The sequence below is a fragment of the Gossypium hirsutum genome, chromosome D06 (assembly GCF_007990345.1).
Source record: "Gossypium hirsutum isolate 1008001.06 chromosome D06, Gossypium_hirsutum_v2.1, whole genome shotgun sequence".
NCBI classification, from domain to species: domain Eukaryota; kingdom Viridiplantae; phylum Streptophyta; class Magnoliopsida; order Malvales; family Malvaceae; genus Gossypium; species Gossypium hirsutum.
Window position 1 is genome coordinate 14,489,073 of NC_053442.1, and position 21,277 is coordinate 14,510,349.

A 21,277-nucleotide genomic window follows, 5' to 3' on the forward strand; every position below is an offset into this window, starting at 1 on the left:
GTTTGCATCAATCTCATATAACTTTGTATCATCACTTTGCCCATTGAACCATTTGGAATACTATCGGATACTCGGGTATCTCGCACACTAAGTGCCAATACGTGGTCAAAACCACCTCTATCTCATATCTCATATCAATGCTCACTCTCAAGCCATCACTGGGTCTGCTTACACAAGTTGTCAGTCAAGACGTAGCTACACGGTGCTGCTCACACAAGTTGTAAAGTAACTGCAACACATGCCGAAAACTCAACCACCGGTAGGACGTACGAGACCAACACCCAAAACACAATAACCCCTAATGACATGTCATTCATATCCTATCTATTCCTAAGGTTCAACCGGGATTCATACATTGGTGATACCTAGTCGAAAATTTCCATGGTGTTGTAGCATCACAATTGTATTAATTAAGCATTTAAAACACATATAATTTAATGTTTAATAAACATACGAACTTACCTCGAATCAGTATGAAAAAAATCGATCGATTAGTCCACTAATTTGTCTTTTTCCTGATTTAATTTCGAAGGTTGCTTTTCTTGATCTATATAATCAAATTTAACTAATTTAATCATCATTCTATACAATTCAATCCAAAAATTATGTTATGAAAAATTTACTATTTTTCCCCTATACTTTTGGCTTCTTTACAATTTAATCCCTAGGCTTGTAAAATGAAATTCATTCAATTTCATACACACCTAAGCCTAGCCAAATATTATATATACTCATAGCAGTTCGTACATTTCACAATTTCTCACATTTACCACAAAATTTTCATATTTCACAATTCAACCCCTAATTAACAATTTCATTAAAAATCACTTAACAAAAAGTGTTTAACTCACAACAATGATTCATTTTCTTCCATTAAACTTTACAAACAACTAAAATTCTCTCATGGAAGAACCCTATATTTTCAACCATTTTGCAAATTAGTCCCCTAGTTAGCTAGGTTAAATTGCAACGATCCCGAAAACATAAAAAATATTAAAAACGGGATAGGTTTTCATTTACATAAAAAGGAAATGGCTTAAACAAAAAATTTCCCCTTCTCCAATGGTGAAATTCGACTAAGGCATGTAAAATGGAAGAATATGATAACTTTTAGGTTTTTCTTTTTTTTAATTTAGCTTTTATTTACCTAATTTCCAAATTATCCTTACCTAACTTTAAATTTGGATATCACATATAGGCATATACATGTCCAAAATATCAGTAAAGATCACAACCCAATAGTTTTGTTACCAAAATTTGCCCACTTAATATATGATAAATTTATGAGTTTGAGCAATACTTATCATCAATGGCACTACTTTTTGATATAGCTCATAAATTGCCTCAACAATATCAATTGATTATATGTGTTAGTTACTTGTCATAGATTAGTATTTTTTTTGTGCAAATAAAATTATAGGAAACAAATTAATAAAACATTTTTAATAAAAATTTTCATAATTGTTGTATTTAAATAAAAAAAAGTTGAAGACAATTTTATAATGAATTTTAAACATTAGAATTAAAACCTAAACCCTATATATAACTTAATTATCAAAAAAAGGAAAAATATAAAACATTATTAACGTGTTTTCCTAGAAAAACAAAAAAGTAATCATTAACAAGAAGAAAACAATTTTAAACATTTTTAATCACCTGTCTAATTACTTTTTGAGTGAATCCGTAATTGTTCATCTACTATGCAAGAGGGAATTCACAAATTCTTTTGACAAAATTCGAAATTTAATTACAATTTTTTCATAAATCAAAATATAAATTTATCATGTTTTAAGTTATAATTTCATCATTTTTAAGGGATTAAATAGAAATTATTTCATTTTTATAGGAGTTAAAGTGCAATTGAAAAGTTTATAAGAAGACTGCATTGAAAAGTTTTCTATCTTAAAGGACAAAGTACAATTTCACTATAACACCCCAAACCCGGCCCAGACGTTATGGCCGGATCTAGCGATGTCACACGATAAGGTGTTTCAAAATCGTGTCATTGCGTTAAAACTATTTCCATTGAATTTCTTATCTTAATATCTTATTAGTTCCAAAATTGTGTTGCTCATTTAATTGATAGTTTCAAAATGCTATTCATTTGCGGAAGCTTTTAAAACAGATTAAACAATCGTGCGTATAGGAAAAACATTTGTTTCTTTTAAAAATCGAGGTTTCCTACTACTAGCAGTTGTAATCCATAAGGTAAAGATAATTAAAACCCAAAACCAAAGTCCGAAAGTCCAATTACAACCCAAAAACTTAGCCAATAAAAATAGAATAGAAGTAAAACCAATTATCGTAAATATGGGTTAAAAACCATGAAAGTCCCAAAACCGTGGTCATCGCCTAGTCCTCCGCCACACCGATCCGTCTAGATCTGGGGATTACCTGTGCACATTTAAACAAAACGGGTGAGTTTATGAAAACTCAGTATGTAATCCCACAGAAAACAAACAATAGCAAATCACAGTGCATAGTTAAAGCAATCCTAGGCCTAAGCCCTTTTTCAATATCAGTAACAGTTTGGGTCTTAGCTCATCTCATTACTGTATCAAATATGCAGTAGGGCCTTAGCCCATCACAGTATCAGTATCAAATATGCAGTAGGGTCTTAGCCCATCACATAGCCCATCACAGAATGAGTTTCAAATATGCAGTAAGGCCTTAGCCCATCACAGAATTAGTTTGGGCCTTAGCCCATTTAGATACATTCTCAGAAATACATTAGGGCCTTGGCCCATATCAGATACAAAATGCAGATACAGTAAATCAGAATCCTACCCACCAACCTCTACACACCATCTCCGTCCAACCCTACAAACCATGTGATGATTAAATCAACCCACCCATCCCTACAAACCATGTTGTATCGAAATGCAACACATAATCAGAAGGTTGCAGCTGAGCTGCCAAATAACAGGCTTAATAGCCTTTCAGACACTTCCTCCAAACATCATCAACCCATCCCGATGCAATGCAACATACAAAATATGTCATGCCATTATGCAATTAATAGTACATACATTCAGATATCATAAGTCATGCTCGGTATAGAAGTCAGACAGATAGATCACACATATAGGGGTCTAAGTAAAGCTTACTGACCCTACAGTTGGTCCACAGTCGACTTGGGCGACCCACGCAACCTTATAGAACTTTTCAGAAAAATGGGCTCACACGCCCATGTGGCCCACTCGGCCCAAATTTGTCTTGGCCACATGATCCACTTTTAATGTAACTCGTGCTAGTTAACTATTCATATATATTTTCACTATTTACTTATATGTTCCTTCAAAGCTGTCTACTTGAGCCATTGTTACTAAATTATTTATATCTTGAGCTACAAAATTCCAAATTAAGATACGCTTGATGTCTTTGAAACTAGACTCAAATACCTTTCTACCATAAAATTTTCATAATTTTTGGTTCAGCCAATAAGTACAGTAAAATCTTCAAACTTACCCCTATTCTACTATCTAACAGCTTCGTCCCTTCTTTGCTAAAAATTAATTATCTCTTAGTACAAAATTTGGATGATTTTTCCATTTGTTTATTTTGAAAATAGACTCATTAATAATTTAAACATGTAAATTTTAACCCTAATTATTTTTTTTCCAATTTTTGATGATTTTCCAAATTTAAAACAGAGGAACCCAAATTCAATCTGACATTGTCTCACAAATTTTATTATACCTCACGATTTAAAATTTTATTACTTACATCGTTTCTTCTATAAGAAACTAGACTCAATAAGCTTTAATTCCATATTTTTTCATTCTCTAATTCGATTTTCACAATTTATGATGATTTTTCAAAGTTAGCCTACTGCTGCTGTCCAAATAGCAAGCAATTTCGGCTTTTCACCGAATCTTTTTTTTTTTGCGTTTTGGGTACACACCTGGTTTCAATTGAAGCTAAAACGATCCCCAAGCACTCTAAAACCTATTTTCGACCATCCAAAAACCAATTTTAGTCACTTAAACCGATACCAAACTGAATTATTAAGAACAGACCATCCCCAAATATTTCCTACAACTCATACCTTGAACGCACAATAATGAAATCGCACTTCCTCGGCACCGATTGGAATTCATAGCTGCCTAAGGGTCTCCTGAACACAAAATAATTCCATTAATTATCGATTCAAGGATGCCGAAACTAAAACACGCTTACCCAACTTACCGAAACAGATGAAATCGATGGTTGTACCCAAAGAGACAATTTGCAAAAATAAAGAAAACAAAAGGAGTGGGGAAAGAGAAGAAAATTCGGCTATAGAGACAAAAGATGGAGGAAAGAAAGGTAAAGAAAAAAACTAGCAGAGGACGGTTACAAAGAGGACTTTTGGGGAAACTGGTTCACTCAAATCTCACTACCCACTATTCAGTTATCAATTATAACTCAAACTCTCAGTTACCAAGCCGAGAAAAAATAACTTTCCCTTGCACACACAAATATTCGAACCCCTACCTTCCAACATACTAACATTCCACTTAACCACTAGACCAACAAAATTATTCTATTAAACACTTACAAACATTTAAATAAAAGCCTATTATAAAAAGTTAAGGCTTTACTCAGAAAAATCCAAAAAATTTTGCCAAAGACATAACTTGAACTTGGAACCTCCCAAATACTCCCAGAATACATAACCGCTAAAGCTGACAAATATTTGTATTATATATTCACAATACCCAAAATTAAAATTTTGGGGCGTTACATTCACTATATATTAATTTATAATTTCTCTATTTATAAGAGGACCAAATTAAAAAATTACATTTTTAGGGGAGAAAAAATAAAGATAAAAATAATAATCATTGATAAAGAAATAAAAATAATTGAAGAAAAAACAGGAGGGTGGGTTTTGGTTATATTTTTATAATCTGAAATGATTTATATAACCCCACTATTATTTATGTTATTTCCCTAACTAACAGAATCGGTGTTGTTTTAAAATTTCAAATTATTACTGAAAAACAATGGAAACATATACAGTTGTCGATTCAGACAATCCATCCCTGTTGGAGGAAAATCCTTGTCTTTTAAGAATGAATATATACATATATATATATATATATATATATCATGGCAAAGGAATAGTGATTTTGATTTCACTTTGTTAACACCAAAAACCTGACCCATATAGCCAAGACCTATGCTACACGTTAATGTTTGTATTAGAATTTCTTGGGATATGCCTCTCTACTATAGTCTTTTCTTCTCTTTTGCAAGTATCTATTTGTGTATACCAAACCTACTCTTTTCTACTTTATTGCAGCTATCGATCTATTTATACAATACCTATTATTTACTCCAAAAAAACGGATTCTAATCAAGTTTGAATTTTGAAGTCGACAATATCAAAAAAAAATTATTTAAGTATTACCTTCGACTTGACCATAAAATGAGTATACCAAAATAATAATAATAATAATAATAATAATAATAATAATAATAATAATAATACGTGCTATTCAATTTCAGGTTGTACCTTTTTTATTCGAAATCAGGGTATCCATAACCTATAACAATGATTGATTCTCTCGTTGTAGGAGTTCTCTAAAAAGATAAACAATTAATTAGGGGTGAGCAATACTCTATTAGATTTGAAAAAAAATCGCATTTCGAGTTGTTTGATTTTTTTCAAGTTAACCCGAATAAGTAATTCGAGTTTCGAATTCGAGTCGAGTTGAATACAATTCGAATAACTCGAATAATAGGTTTGTGTAAATACTCATTTAGCCCCTATGAATTTTGAAACTGAGCAAATTGGTCTCTCACTCAATAAAAATTTTAAAAAAAGTTTAAAAAATATTTTTTAAAATTATAAAAAAAATTAAAAATCTAAAGAATATATAAAAAAAGTTAAACATTCAAAAAATTCTAAAATAATAATTTTAGGACCTGAATTTTTTTTTCAAATATATATGGTTTCAAATTTTTGTGCTTTAATATGAAATTAGTTATATTATAATAAAATTTTAATTTGACAAGTTTAATTTTTAAATTTAACTTGAACAATTTTATTCGATTTGAATTTCATTTCAGTTATCTCGATTTAAAAAAAAATTAAATTGAGTTAAGAAGATAAAATAGTACTCGTCAACTTGATTAACTCAAAAAATATTGTTCATGAAAGAAATCGAATCCAACCCAACAAGATTGTAGTTGAAAATAATGAATCTAGCATTATGTTGAAAAAAGAGGAGGCTACACATTTTGGGGTGATACAATTAATTAAATTAATTTGAAGACACCATTTCATACGTAATCTGAAAACATCATTTTTATACCATTTCACCAATATGGTTTTATGTACTACCTCAACCCATATGAACATTCAACGTAAGCAAAACTTGGATTAGAGTTTGGAGAAATGAAATTGGCATTCACACCCCATGTGTGTAGGAATTAGGACATGACAAACTTGCTTTTCGTTTTTGGATGATGTCTTAATAGCATAATTGTACAGTAAATACAACAACAAAAAGTCAATTGGAGGCCCCTCACTTGATCTCCCGATCCTTATTCACGGTTCACATTTCACATTACGTTCCTACTCCATTGTTTAAAAATATTATGTGAAGAAAATAAATTTAAAAGGTGAAGGGATAGCAAAAAGCATTCAAGTTTGGATGTGAAATGTGAGTAGTTTGCAGAGCCCTAATTCCAAATGCACGCATTGGAGCAACTCTGTGGGGGCACCCCAACCCTCTTCCTCAATTTTTGTTCACTTACTCCGCCAATCCTGTTTCAGTTTTTCATCAATGCCTTTTTTTCTTTTTTACATTTTATATAAAAACTAATGTGTTGGGATTTCAACCAAACTTCCATTCAATTTAAATATATTTTTTTACATGTTTATTTTTTATTTCACTACATAATATATTTTTTAAATAAATTAAGTAATCTAATTTTATTTCTTCAAAATTAATGTTAAATAATATTATTCAACACAATTAAAATAAAAAAAATACTAGATATTTTTAGAGTAAATATATTAACTATTTTAATAATTAAAATACATAAAAATAAAAATTTCAAACCATAATTATAGTCTAAAAGAAAATAACAATAAAATTCAACTCTTTTGTTTTTTTTTTGTGATTATTAAACTAATAATTGAATATTTATACATCTGGTAAGTCTTACTTTTTATATTATTAGAATACCAATAAAATAGTAACTCAAATTTCATTTTTTATCAAACGGAAAATTGAATTATTTAAATCATAATAAATACGAAATTTAACAAAGTTTAAAAATAAAAATATTTTCATCTATTCAAAAAAGTTATTCTCAGTGAAAAAGTAATCTTAAAATAACAAATAAACCTTAGGGAAGAGAAGACATTGGAAGTGGGAGATATGATGAGATTTGAGGCAATTATGATAATGTGAGTGTGAGTATTTTTATAATTAAATTTTGCATAACCTAAATGAGTATGATTGAGTCACAAAGTAACCCCACATGTCTACATTAAAGTTTAGCAATAAATTCTGGTCATCTCATACACTGTGGACCATGAATGCTTCACTTTCATTTCCTCACATTACTTTTCCAAGGTGCATTTTTAATGTTTTGTATAGATATCTGACCTAGAAAGAGTATTTAAGGAAAATTTCTGCTCATAAAAAGAAAGTTTTATGGGTCCATTGCTGCTAAGTAATTGGACATATTTATGTGGACTTCAAATTCACAATGGTAGTTGTTGAAATAAAGATTTTTAAATCAATATTTTCTTCAGAACCAAAACCTAAACACATTGCATGTTCTTGTGGGGAAAACCTTGATATAGAATCAGCTGAAAACTGTTGTGGGACTTCCTTTTCTCCCACTTTTCTTCTATCCAATAGTAATATAGGTAGGACTAAAGTCTAAAATTTTGTTTTTGAGAGTCGAATAAGAGCAAAGCTAATATTAGAATCCATCCATAATTTATAAACCCATTATCCGTTGTTAAAAGCTTCTTCTTCTTCTTTTAAAGAAAAACAATTTTGAATAAAATATTTTATTTGTTTATAATAAAAATATCTTAGATGAATTAGACGTTGAAATAACACAATCCCATATCTAAAAAAATACACGGTTGTGGAGTGCTTGTATTATTATAAATAGAGGTGGTTTCTCCACCTTTAAATCATCCAAAAAAGTTTCTTTTCATTCATAAGACAAATTTCCCCTCTTTCTATTTATAATTTCTCACAGTGAAATATATTTTGTAGTGCCCGAGTACGTTGGTATAATTTGTCGAATCTCGTTAAAATTCTGGTGTTCTTTATTGTTTTTCTTTCAATATTTATAGGGTACATTTGTAGTGATATATTGTGTTATATTAAATTACATTGGAAGAAGATTCTACCTAGGAGGTTGGGTTTTAAGCGGAATCGCCTATGACCCCTCCAAACTTTCCTGGGAATTGAACCTAGCGTAGTTTTCTAATACAATAATTTACTCTCTTTCACCCTATTTGCACAAGATGAGCTAGACTATCTAAATATGTTCTAGCTTGTTTTGTCGATGATTTTACAGGAAAAGTATTGTATTTAAATATTATTTTAAAATACCAATAGTATATGAAAATAGTATAATACTTTCAATTTAAAAGGAAAAAAAACATAAATTTATAATTACTTTAGAAGAAGTAAAATAAGTAATATCTAATGAAAAAATAACAAGAATTGTGGGAATTTTCTCTGTGTTTCATTCATCCCAAAATCAAGAACATATATAAACGGTAAAATACAAAGATAGAAACCAAAATATTATCTCCTAAACTTTAGCATCTAATCTCCTAATTAAACCAAAATATTATCTCCTAAACTTTAGCATCTAATCTCCTAATTAAAAGAAAATAGATATACACAAAAACTACCATACATATTTACAGAATTAATTCCAATACCCCCCTCAAGTTGGAGCATGAAGATCACGGATGCCCAACTTGCAAAGGAGAGAACGAAAAGATGTCTGACCAAGAGCCTTGTTAAATATATCCGCAAGTTGTAATGTTGTTGGAACATAGGTAGGTTTCACATTGCCTTGGAGAATTTCATCCTGAACAAAATGACAATCCACATCGATATGTTTGGTACGCTCATGGAAGACCGGATTGTGAGATATATGAAGAGCAGCTTGACTATCACAAGCAAGCGTTATTGAGTGCGGATGAGAGACTCCAAGACTACCTAATAATCCCTTTAACCACTTGAGCTCACATGTGGTCACTTCCATGGATCGATATTCGGCTTCTGCGGAGGATCGAGACACCGTGTGTTGTTTCTTTGTCTTCCAAGATACCGGAGAAGTACCCAAGAAAATCAACCATCCTGTGAGTGATCGTCTTGTCAACTGACAACCGGCCCAATCCGCATCGCACCAACCGTACAACCGCAGATCACTTTTCCTACTCAAAAACACTCATTGACCCGGAGTTCCTTTCAAGAAACGAACAACTCGAAGCGATGCATTCCAATTATCAATGCGTGGTTGTTGCATGAATTGAGATAAAATATGAACACTGTATGCAAGCTCCGGTCTTGTGAAGCATAAATAAATAAGTCGTCCAACCAAACGACGATACGGTTCTGGATCATTTAAAAAAGAACCTGTAGCAAGAGCTAACTTATGATTTTGCTCAATAGGAATACTTGATAGTTTGGCTCCTAAAAGTCCAACTTCTGAGATGATGTCAAAAATGTATTTGCGTTGATTCAAAACAATCCCCTCTGGAGAATGCGCAACTTCCACCCCAAGAAAATATTTTAAGGGTTTTAAATCCTTCATATGAAAACAATCACTGAGATAAGATTTAAAAGACTCAATAGCTTCATGATTATTACCTGAGATAATCAAATCATCAACATAGACGAGAACATTGACTTGAGATGTATCTCTTTGCAAAGTAAAAAGAGAGTAATCCGAATGCGATTGTTTGAATCCATAATCTTTTAAGGCTGTCAAAAGCTTGGCAAACCAGCATCTTGGCGCTTGCTTGAGCCCATAAAGAGATTTTCGAAGCTTACACACTTTTCCCGGTTGTGTTACTCGAAATCCAGATGGTATCGTCATATAAACTTCCTCCTGAAGATCCCCATGTAGAAAAGCATTATGCACACCCATTTGATGTAATTCTCATTGCTTGGCTGCTGCAATAGCAAGAAAAACCCGAACAGTAACCATCTTTGCAACCGGTGCAAATGTGTCGGTGTAGTCAATTCCAGCTAATTGATGATTACCAAGAATCACAAGACGAGCTTTGAATCGTTCAACGGAGCCATCAGAGTGATGTTTTATTTTATACACCCATTTGCATCCGAGTGCCTTTTTCCCTTTCAGAAGATCCTCAATCTCCCAACTTCTTTGCTTTTCTAAAGCCTCGATTTCACTAGACATGGCATCACGCCATTCTTTGCTTCTAGCAGCTTCAGAATAAGATTTTGGCTCTCGTTCTGCGGTAATGGCTGCAAGAAAATTCTGATGTTGCATAGAAAATTTATCACAGTTCACATAATGCGCTATAGGATAGGGCTTACCTTGCGAATGCCATGGAGGGGAGAATTTCGGGGATGGACTTTTCCTCTGAATGGTGTGTATGACAAAGTCTCGTAACCGAACTAAGGACTACTTTAAACGCCGTCCACGTCCCAACTCTTCTTCACCACTTCGAGTATCAGTTTCGCTACTTTCATTTTCAGACTGCTGCTCATCTACATCAGTAGCTTGACTATCATTTGAAACCGCTACCTCATTCCATGCCTCGTCAAGTCCTTCACTTTGAGGGAATGCAATTGTGTCGATCATGGACTGATTTGCAAAATCTGTAGCAAAAAGAAATTGATCTTCAAAGAAAACAACATCTCTAGAGACAAAGAATTCCAATTTTTCTAAGTCATATAAACACCAACCTTTCTTCCCATAAGGATAACCCATGAACACACATTTTCTACTTCGGCTGGCAAACTTATTCCTAGTCTTACAGTGAGCGTAACACAAAGATCCAAAAATTTTTAGGTGACCAAAATCTGGTTGTCGACCATAGAAAGCCTCATATGGCGTCTTTCCATTTAAACCCGAACAGGGAGTTCGATTAATTAGGTAACCTGCAGTCAAAATGCACTCACCCCAGAACTTGATAGGAAGTGATCCTTGAAATCTAAGAGCACGCGCAACATTTAAGATGTGCCTATGTTTTCTTTCGACTCTCCCATTTTGTTGTGGAGTGCCGGTACATGAAGATTGGAAAATAATACCATGTTCCACAAAATAATTCTTTATGCAAGTAAATTCTTTCCCGTTGTCACTACGTACCATCTTTACTTGTTTAACAAATTATCGTTTGATCATAGAGAATAAATTTTTAAACATTGAAAGTACTTCAGATTTATTGTGGATCAAGAAAATCCACACACTCCTTGAAAACTCATCAACTATTGTCAGAAAATATGATGCTCCACAAGTAGATAAAGTGTTATAAGGACCCCATAAATCACAATGTATTAATTCAAAAATATCAACTGCACGATGTTCACTTAAAGAAAAAAACTTCTCTAGTTTGTTTTGCTCGAAGGCACACATCACAACATTTATTCAAAATCTCATCCCTACTATCTCTATCTACCTTCGAAACAAGTTTCGTCATCTGCATAGATGGATGACCTAACCGCTTGTGCCACATTTCTAACGAGTTACCAGTGGTCACCCTCATTGCCTTGATCCTTGGAATTTCTCGAAAGTAGTAGAGTCCATCCCTTTGTTCACCCGTTCTAATCAGCATACTCGAGGTACGGTCCTGTATAACACATAATTTTTCAGTGAACTATATAAAGCAAGAATCATTTTTCATAAGTTGTGACACAGAGATAAGATTGCATGCCAAATTCGGCACAAATAGAACATTTCGCAACAATAAATCTCCTCCAATAGCAACAGATCCTTCCAAAGTAGCCACAAATTCACTCCCATCCTGTAACCCAACGGGAAAATTAGGAATTTTATGAATATTATGTAAAAATTTTAGATTACCCGTCATATGATTTGACGTTCCTGTGTCAATAATCCAAGACAATTTCTTACCCGTCATCTTCTCAATCGTAGTTAATCTCATACCCTTTAAGGTTTGGAGCAAAACTTGCCACTGTTCATTGCTAAGCCCAGGCAAAGTGTTTGCTTCAAATCATCAGTGTTATCATTTGAAGACGATACTCCCCCTGTGTGGGTCCGGACAACATTAGCTCGCTGCCCCCCTCGTCCTCGACTGTTTGATTGACGTTGGCCTAAATTCTTGCCACGGCTTCCACCCTTCATAGTTCCTCGGGGTCGATCTCCCCACCATTCAAGATAACCAATAATAGCAAAACAATTATCAATATCATGTCTAGGTTGTTTGCAATGAGAACAAACCCCCCCATTTCTCCTTACTTTCTCCATGACCTCGACTTTGCACTACCATAGCCATCACATCGGAGCGATCTTCCATCTCACGAGATATGGTTTTCACTCGTTCTTCTTGAATAACCATCGAATAAGCCTTGCTCAAGGATGGCAACGGATCGTTAGCCAAGATGCTAGATCTAACCGTGCTATATGTCCCATCCAATCCCATCAGGAAGTGGTGAACTTTTTCCTCTTCTTGTCGCTTTTCCAACTCGGCTGATAATTGACAAGTACAATTCTAACCGTGCTATATGTCCCATCCAATCCCATCAAGAAGTGGTGAACTTTTTCCTCTTCTCGTCACTTTTCCAACTCGGCTGATAATTGACAAGTACAATTCCCGCATTTACAAGTCAGCAATTGATCAAAAATCGCCAATTCATCCCATATCAGTTTCAATTTTCCAAAATAATTGACAATAGTTAATCCTTTTTGCTTGCATTCTACAAGATCAGATCTGAGTTGTTGGATTCTTGGACCATTGGCCATTGAAAATCTCTCTCGAATATCATCCCACAAATCCTTAGCCACCTCGACATGAGATATGGTGGATCGAAGAGTTGGTTCAATGGTATTCCGAATCCACGAAACTAGCAATGAGTTAATGGTCCACCAATCTTCAATGTCGTCTGATGTATCATCTGGTTTTTTAAGCGATCCGTCAATAAATCTGAACTTCTTCCTAGCACGCAACGCCGTTCGGAAAGAACGAGCCCATTCTTCATAGTTTTCCCCTTTCAATTGTACTTGAGTGATTGCAAGTCCAGGATTATCAAGCGAGGTTATACCTTACGGAGAAATCATTTTTCGCACAATCGCCCCTTCGTCGAATTTGTGACCGGAATCACCTTTCCCACCAACCATTAGCAAAACTTTACACGTTCAAAACCTGCTCTGATACCATGAAAAAATAACAAGAATTGTGGGAATTTCCTCTGTGTTTCATTCTTCCCAAAATCAAGAACATATATACACAGTAAAATACAAAGATAGAAACCAAAATATTATCTCCTAAACTTTAGCATCTAATCTCCTAATTAAACCAAAATATTATCTCCTAAACTTTAGCATCTAATCTCCTAATTAAAAGAAAATAGATATACACAAAAACTACCATACATATTTACAAAATTAATTCCAATATCTAATTTGTAATAAATATATTAATAGTTTAGTTTTTTTAAGCATAGAATAAAAATATTACTAATAAAATAACTAATTTAATCAAAGATGTAAAAGAATTAAGATAAAAGTAATAAATAATGTATAATTAAAAATGTTATCAGATTTATTGCACTAAATTTATTAAGAATTTTTTTTTGAGAGGTTAAATATATTTTAAAATTTTTAAATAATAGAATAATATTTTTTTGGGTGAAATAAAAAATAGAATAATTTAAAAGTCCTAAAAACTAAGATGCAAATTTTATAAAAAAAAAGTTTTTTACAAAAAATCCCATAATTTAAAAGAAAATTGAGGCGGGGTTGGGTCTGTCTCCCCCAACTATTCTCCTAAGTTTTAGATAAAGGAATAAAATTCTCCAAACACTAATTTACCTAATCACAATAATCTTGAAAATTCCAGATTTTACTTAAAAAGTATTGAACTCGATTGATAAGTTGCTAGATTCATGAAATAGAAAAATGGGTAGCTATGAACTATGATCTATGATCTACATTCTCATATCTTACCTACTTTACGAATTTAGAAAATGAAGTGAAATAAAGAAGAAAATTTTCAAGCACACCTTTCTCTCAATAAATAACTAAAACTATATAAATTTATTTAAGTATACATCATTTGTGGCTAAAATTCCCTGCATGTTTTGTCATCAACCTTTTATTCTCCACTATCAACTTACGGGTTTAACAGTATGTAAGTTTTTATTTCTATACAATTCCTATCTTTTATCCTCCTATTTAAATGTTGAAGAGGAATATGGGTAATTCTAACTTTAAAAGCATTTTTTAGTTTTTCTTTTATAATGTACAATTAAAATTAAAATTATTTCAGATTGAATTTTTAAAATTCAAAATCATAGCTAATTTCCAATTCTGTATCACTTTTCCAACTTTATTAATTTTCTGAAAGTGTAAGTCTTTACTCTGTTAAATGCACAACCTAAGCTTTAATCCCCTTTTACTACTACTACTACTTTTTTTTTTAATTTTTGTCTTCATTAAGCTTTTAGGGTGCCATAATTTGGGTTGTTTTCAGAACTTTCATAGAGCCCTGATGCAGGATAGCCATTTGTTTGCATCCACAAACAAGCCCATAGGAGTCTCCATCTACTCAAAGCTGGTTTACCATCACAAGTACTTTCTTTTGCAACTTGGATTACTTTGGACCCAATAAATTACCTTGGACCAAAGCATTAAATATTTCTCTTCTTTGGACTGAATCTGGATCAGCACAACCCATGTATTGACCTGCTCCCCCCTCTTAATGCTAATATTACACTTCTCTAATCCACTTTTTAACTGTAACATCAATAAAGAATTAGCACTAATATGCTTTGGATTCAAATTTTATAATATAATTATTTTCCTAAAACAAAAGAATTTTTGATAATTTTATATTTGAGTTGAGACTCAATTGATTTGTGATAACAATTTAAATAATAATATATACAAATACAATTATGAAAAGAAATACTTTAAAATGAAATTAATCCAATCAAATAAAATATACGAGTAAAAGTTAATTTTGTGTGAGTTTTAAGTCTGTTGGTATCACATCCAAATGTTTAATTCTATTAAATCTTTTCTCTCACCTTAATGCATTTTTTTTTTGAAGTTTTACCAATTTCAATATAATCAATCATTATAAGTACTAAATTAAATAACTAGCTCAACTCCAATTAATTAATTAACCTCGAGTTGAAATCATAAAATTTCTAGGATTTCAATCTTATCATTGAGTCAAGACTTTATTTGCCACCTTGATATAAAATTTGCATGTTTATTTTGATGTAAAAAATTATTAGATAAATTAGGAAAATATGTCGATTTAAAATGAAATTTAAGGAATTGGACCGATTTTTAAAAAAATTAGGAAATAGGTTGATTTTGGGGGTGTTAATGTAAATGTGGTGAAAGCGTGCCCTATTGAACATGTCTTCATTAACGTGGTGGGCCTACAAGGCAAAAGCTCACCCTATAGGCTTGCCATGTCAGCAACTGTCAAGCAGGTAAAATTAGGTTTAAATTAAGGACGTTGGATAAAAAAAAAGGAAATAATATGGTCGTCAAGTCGAAATTTTAAAAAAATCGAGAAAATTGTAATGGTTTTTATCTTGAGAATCCCAAAATAACTTGTCAATTTGAACTTTTTCTTAAATTGTCTCGTCTTTTCCATCAGATGGAAGAGTTTGTGTAAAATGGATGTAGAATCTCGGGCTGAATTTTTCAAAAGCATGGTTATAACAAAAAAACGTTTTTCTTATTTGTGCGTAGTCATGTCCAATCTTTTCCAACATTTTGAAAAACGTTTCATATCTGATGGTAGAGTTTTCCTATAAAATGAAGATGATATGAAGAGGGTTTCCAAATTAAATTTTGAACTGAAGATTTGCATGCAGAGGAGAATATTGTTGATGTTAAAAATTTGAAGTTGTTTTATACGTTTGCTCGAAGAAAGTTCGTAGTTGTTGTAACAAAAGTTGGAATATTGGCCCAACAAACTAATTTATTTCAAGTAAGTAAATAATTACTTCTTGTTATTCCCTTGTTTAAATTTGATTAATAAGTATTTATTTTTTGTATAATATTATCGTATTTATTTTTTATTAAACTTATGAAATAGGTTTTTATGGCAAAGATGAGTAAAAAAATTTTATTTATTATGATGGTCAAATTCATGACATCAACATCGTGGTCATTTTTGTATCTACCCAATCTACAGATTTGGCTTCCAGCAAGAGCATCGAACTAAACGAGCTTTTGTCAAGAGTTAGAATAAAAGTCTCAGATTCAAGCCGGATGAGAATTTAGATATTGAAATATAGATACCTAACGTCAATGAACCCTATAAGATATGATGCATTTGAGCTAAATGGCAATTCGGAATGTTAAGTTAATGCTTAATGCGCATTTCTCAACTAGGAATGTTGTAGTAAAGTTATATGCTCGGTTTTTCGATGTAGAGGAAGGTGGTCTGAGTCCATCAACAGTTCTAATTAATATGTTTTAGAGTTTTGGCTAGGAACAAGAAGCAAAAAATTCAATGAAGAGGTCATACGATAGTTTCACGACATTGTAGCAAAGCTCGTATAATTAATACATTCAGATTAATGATTTTAAAAACATAATTACCTAATTAGATTAATTAATACCTTTCGGCCTATAATTTTACCTAATCAGTAATTTAGACCAATTTATCTTTCAATCTACTTAAACTAAAAGGGACAATTGAATTTTTACACAATAAGGTCTCATTTGCTCTTCATTGTCTAAATTTTGATTTCTAGAGTTGTCAATTCCAAATTTTGATTTCTATTCAATTTAGTCCAATTATTCGGTTTAAGCCCTAAATCTTAAGTTAATTACTCAAACACTTCAATTAACCAATTTCCCAAGAATTTTAGTTCCTATTCATCATAATCAAACAAAGCTCACTCACTTTCTAATTCATTTAAACAATTAAATAAACAAAAAGTAAAGAGGTTTAGAAATTTTTAGTTTAGATTTGTAAAGTCCTTGTTTTGTTGATTGTGATAGAGAGAACAAAAGATCCTTTGTTGGTCGATCTGATTGCAACTTTTAATGAAGAAAAAGCTAATTTGATAGCTATCCAACACTTCTTCTTTTTCTTAATTCGCATAGAATGAATAATTTCTTGAGCTATAAGGATGTTGTCTATTATATTTCGTCTAGCTATAAAAATGACTTAATTAGACGCAATCAACTTCGAAAAGATAGGTTTGAATCGATTGGCGATTAATTTTATCACCAACTTTTAAAGAAAATTACAAAAGCTGATCAGACGAAATTAATTAATAGTGTTCGAACTTTGGCTTTTGGAGATCAAAACCAAAAGCGTCTTGCTAACGTTGTGATCCATGGATCAACCTGAAAAGATACGTCTCACCCATTTGCAAACCGAATGCTCAACCACATGCCATTGATTTGGAAAAAAAAATAGCATGTAAGTCATCCGATCTCAAAGCTTTCTATGGTCCCATATCAAAAAAAGCTTTTCTGGATTTCCCGTTAGAAACTTCCATAACAAGAGAATCAAGAATATAAGAAATCCAATTTAGAATATTTACCTATCAAAGGAAAAGTACCTCGTATCCACGTATCAGAAGAATATAGGTCTTAGAAAAAAGTAAGAGTCATATCTTGTAAGCGGTGCTCATCATAACACTAAGGGTGGGTTTGGATGGGGGGTGTGTTTATCTGCGATTAGTGTAAAAATAGCGGTGGCGGTGAGATTAGATATTGTAGCGATACTGTAGCGTGAGACAAAAGTACGCTAAACGCACCGCACCGTACCCAATCACCCATCCAAACTCACCCTAAGACCCATCATCGATTTTAATAGTTAAAATATGATTCATCTTACTTTTTAGTAAAGTTTTACTACGAAAGTATTTTGTGTTCCTATCTTCTTGGGATAACCAATCGCCTCGAGGCTTTTGCCTTCACAAAAGGTCCTAATCATCTAAAATGCGCTCAAGTTCAGCCCATAGATATAGTTTAAGATCAAAAGGAGAATTTGACCATTTTTTATCAAGAGCATTTTGGACACCTTTAAATTTTCGAGAGATGATGCGCTTCCTTGTATGAGTACTACCATAAAGCTCCTTATTCCATCTCTTCAAGTCTGAAGTGAGTGAATTAATGGAGTTCGTAATAGGAAGAGTGGGATCTCATCTCCCATTGATAAAAGAATTAAAAGTAGGATGTTTAGTCCATACTATTAAGAAGCGAAATGGTTGAGATACCTTCTTTTTAACAACGTCACCTAGATAGATGAAAAGAGGTATATGATTGAACTTTAGTTTAGGGAGATGGTAAACCAAAGCTTCTGGAAAATTTTGTTCCCACTCCATATTTCCAACTGTCGTATCAATTCTTTAAAAAATTCTCACCCTCTGCCACGTAAGTATAAGCTTTTTAAACTCGAGATCCCTTAATTTGTTATTAGCCAGAAAATCCATAAAGAGTGAACATCCATAGGTAACTGGCTGTCCTCCTCTCTTCTCATCAAATGACATGTAGGAATTAAATCTCCCACTAAAATCCAAGGTAAACGAGTTTGAGCAATTACATGAGTTAAACCTTGCCATAAAAACCTTCATTTACTTCTATTAGTACTATTGTAAATAAAAGTAGCAAAACTTTTACAGACACCCTGCCCATCAATCCAACAATGAATAAATTGGGGATGATTGAGAATAATGTCTAAATTCACAAAATTCTTCCAACAAAGCCATATTCCTCTAAAAAACCCCATAGATTCAATTCTTTAAGAGTAATGGAATCCCATTTTCAAAATAATTCCATCAGCTTTTAACCTATTAACTCTAATTTCCAAAAACGCAGCAACCTCAACCTCATAATCCTGAAAATAATCTCTAACCACATGAACAAATCTAGGGCTAGCACAACCCTAACAATTCCAGACAAACAAATTTAGAAAAATCATAAAAGATAGTTACAAGAAAGTACCGAGAAAGGCTTATAACTCAGCAGAGGTAGCTTCAATACCCTTCACTTCCATTGACTCCATAAGATCCTCAACAATCAAATTTGACTTTAAAGTATCAACACTATAATTCATAGACTCAGAAATAGGAAGTTTAGAAAGCCCACGAACCTTGAACTTACTGCCCTTGTTCTTTAAAATATTGGGTGGCTTCTTCAGTCTTTAATTAACACTTCCCATCTGCCCATGTCTTTGTAAATCAAATTTCATGTCAATATCCAAGTTTCTTTCAGCCAAAGCCATGTCTTCTGGAATGTTTGGAACACTATTTTCGTAGAAAGAAACAACAAAATATGCTTGGTGTAACAACCCATTTCCAGTGGTGTTGGAAACAATGATTTCAAGACCACAATTCTGACGAGTGAGTCCGTAAATATTATTATTTAATATTCACAAGTCAAGTATAATGATATAGTGAACTTTGATTTGATAATTTTTCTTAAATGGATAATTAGTTAAGTACAAGTGGTTCGATCCTAAAGTCAAGTGGTTTTGAAAAATGAGGTATCAAGACCCCGTTTCTATAAATCGAGCCCGTGAATATTTTTATTAAATATTTACGGAGCTTTTATATTGGTGAATTGAAGTTTGGTCCAAAAATTTTAGTGATGGGCTGGTTAATTTATGTATAATGACTAAATCGTAAAAATTGTATAAATTAATCATTATTATATTATATTATTTAAAAGGGAAAAATGGTAAAATTGAATGGATTTATATAGCTATTATACCATATTTAATTATGGTGGACAGTTGGATAGGTGTTTTAGTTAACATGTGTTAAAATAAATTAAAATTATATTATATTATGTTAAAAACATTAAAATATGGTGGTCATCTTCACCATTTCTTTGTTTCCGCCATTTGAAGAGAAATAATAATAGGAAGTCATGGTTAAACCTTTCCAAACCTTTCCATCCATGCAAGTAAGTGATTTTCAAACCCATTTTTCGTAAATTTTATATTTTTGAAATCGTTGTAGTTTTATCTAGCTAGCCCGGGTACTAAATTGTAAAACTTTTAAAGTTTTGAAAAGTTACCATTGTTGAATTTTGAGGTTTTTTATGTTAAATAGTTGAGTTTGAAGCTTTGATGGAAAATATGTCTATTTTATAAAGTGATTTTTGTTAGTTTTGAACATCAGGATTAAATTGTTAATATCTTGAAATTTGTATATAATTTCTGTAATTTTTTATAGTACAAAGCCGTAATTGAATATATTTGAAGTTGGTTTAAATTTTGGAGTCCAAATGTGGAAGGTATGATAAGTTTGATTTTATGGACTAAAATGAATAAAACGTAAAACTTGAAGAAATAACCGAAAAATGAAATTGAGCTTACATATATTTATAACATGTTGTTATATGATATTTGAGTGATTGAATTGAAATATATTTATATTATAGATCAAGATTTGAACAAGACAAAGGAAAATTATCAAGAAAAAAAAAGGAAAATTACAGAATAGTCCATGTTGTCGTGTTTATTGTTGTTTTGCCAAGTAAGTTCATACACTATAAGTAAGTTTAATTTTGTTGTTGAATTATGTTTTAAATGTGTGCACTTGCGTTATTGGAAGTTTGGAGTAGTTATGAAATAATATACAAGTTGGTATTAGATTTGATTGAAGTGAAATAATATTGAATGAAAGTATTGAGATAATCCCAATGAACTTAGTAAAAGTCTCATATCTGAGGTTACGGGTTGATGCTCGATGGTACCGAGCTCCAGCATTTGTTACGGACTCGAAGATAGATGTGACACTGATTTAGCCTTAGACTGGTAATCTGTTGTCGTTTTAAAGGTTTAGCTTGGACTAGTAACCTTACATGTGTGTATATATAAAGCCCTGGCCAGGCAATTTGTTGTGTAGGTTTAATCTGGACGAGTAACCGAGCACTAGTGTTTATGATTAGCTCAGACGAGCATTTGACATTATTTTCACCTGTGTACTTAGTTCTTTTACGATGTTTCATTAGGTAAAAATAAAAGATGGAGAAATGTGGAAATATGAAATTGATATTGGCAAAAGATACATATGAGATGTGGAAATATGATATTGATATTGGCAAAAGATACATATGAAATTGATATTGGCAAAAGATACATATGAGATGTGGA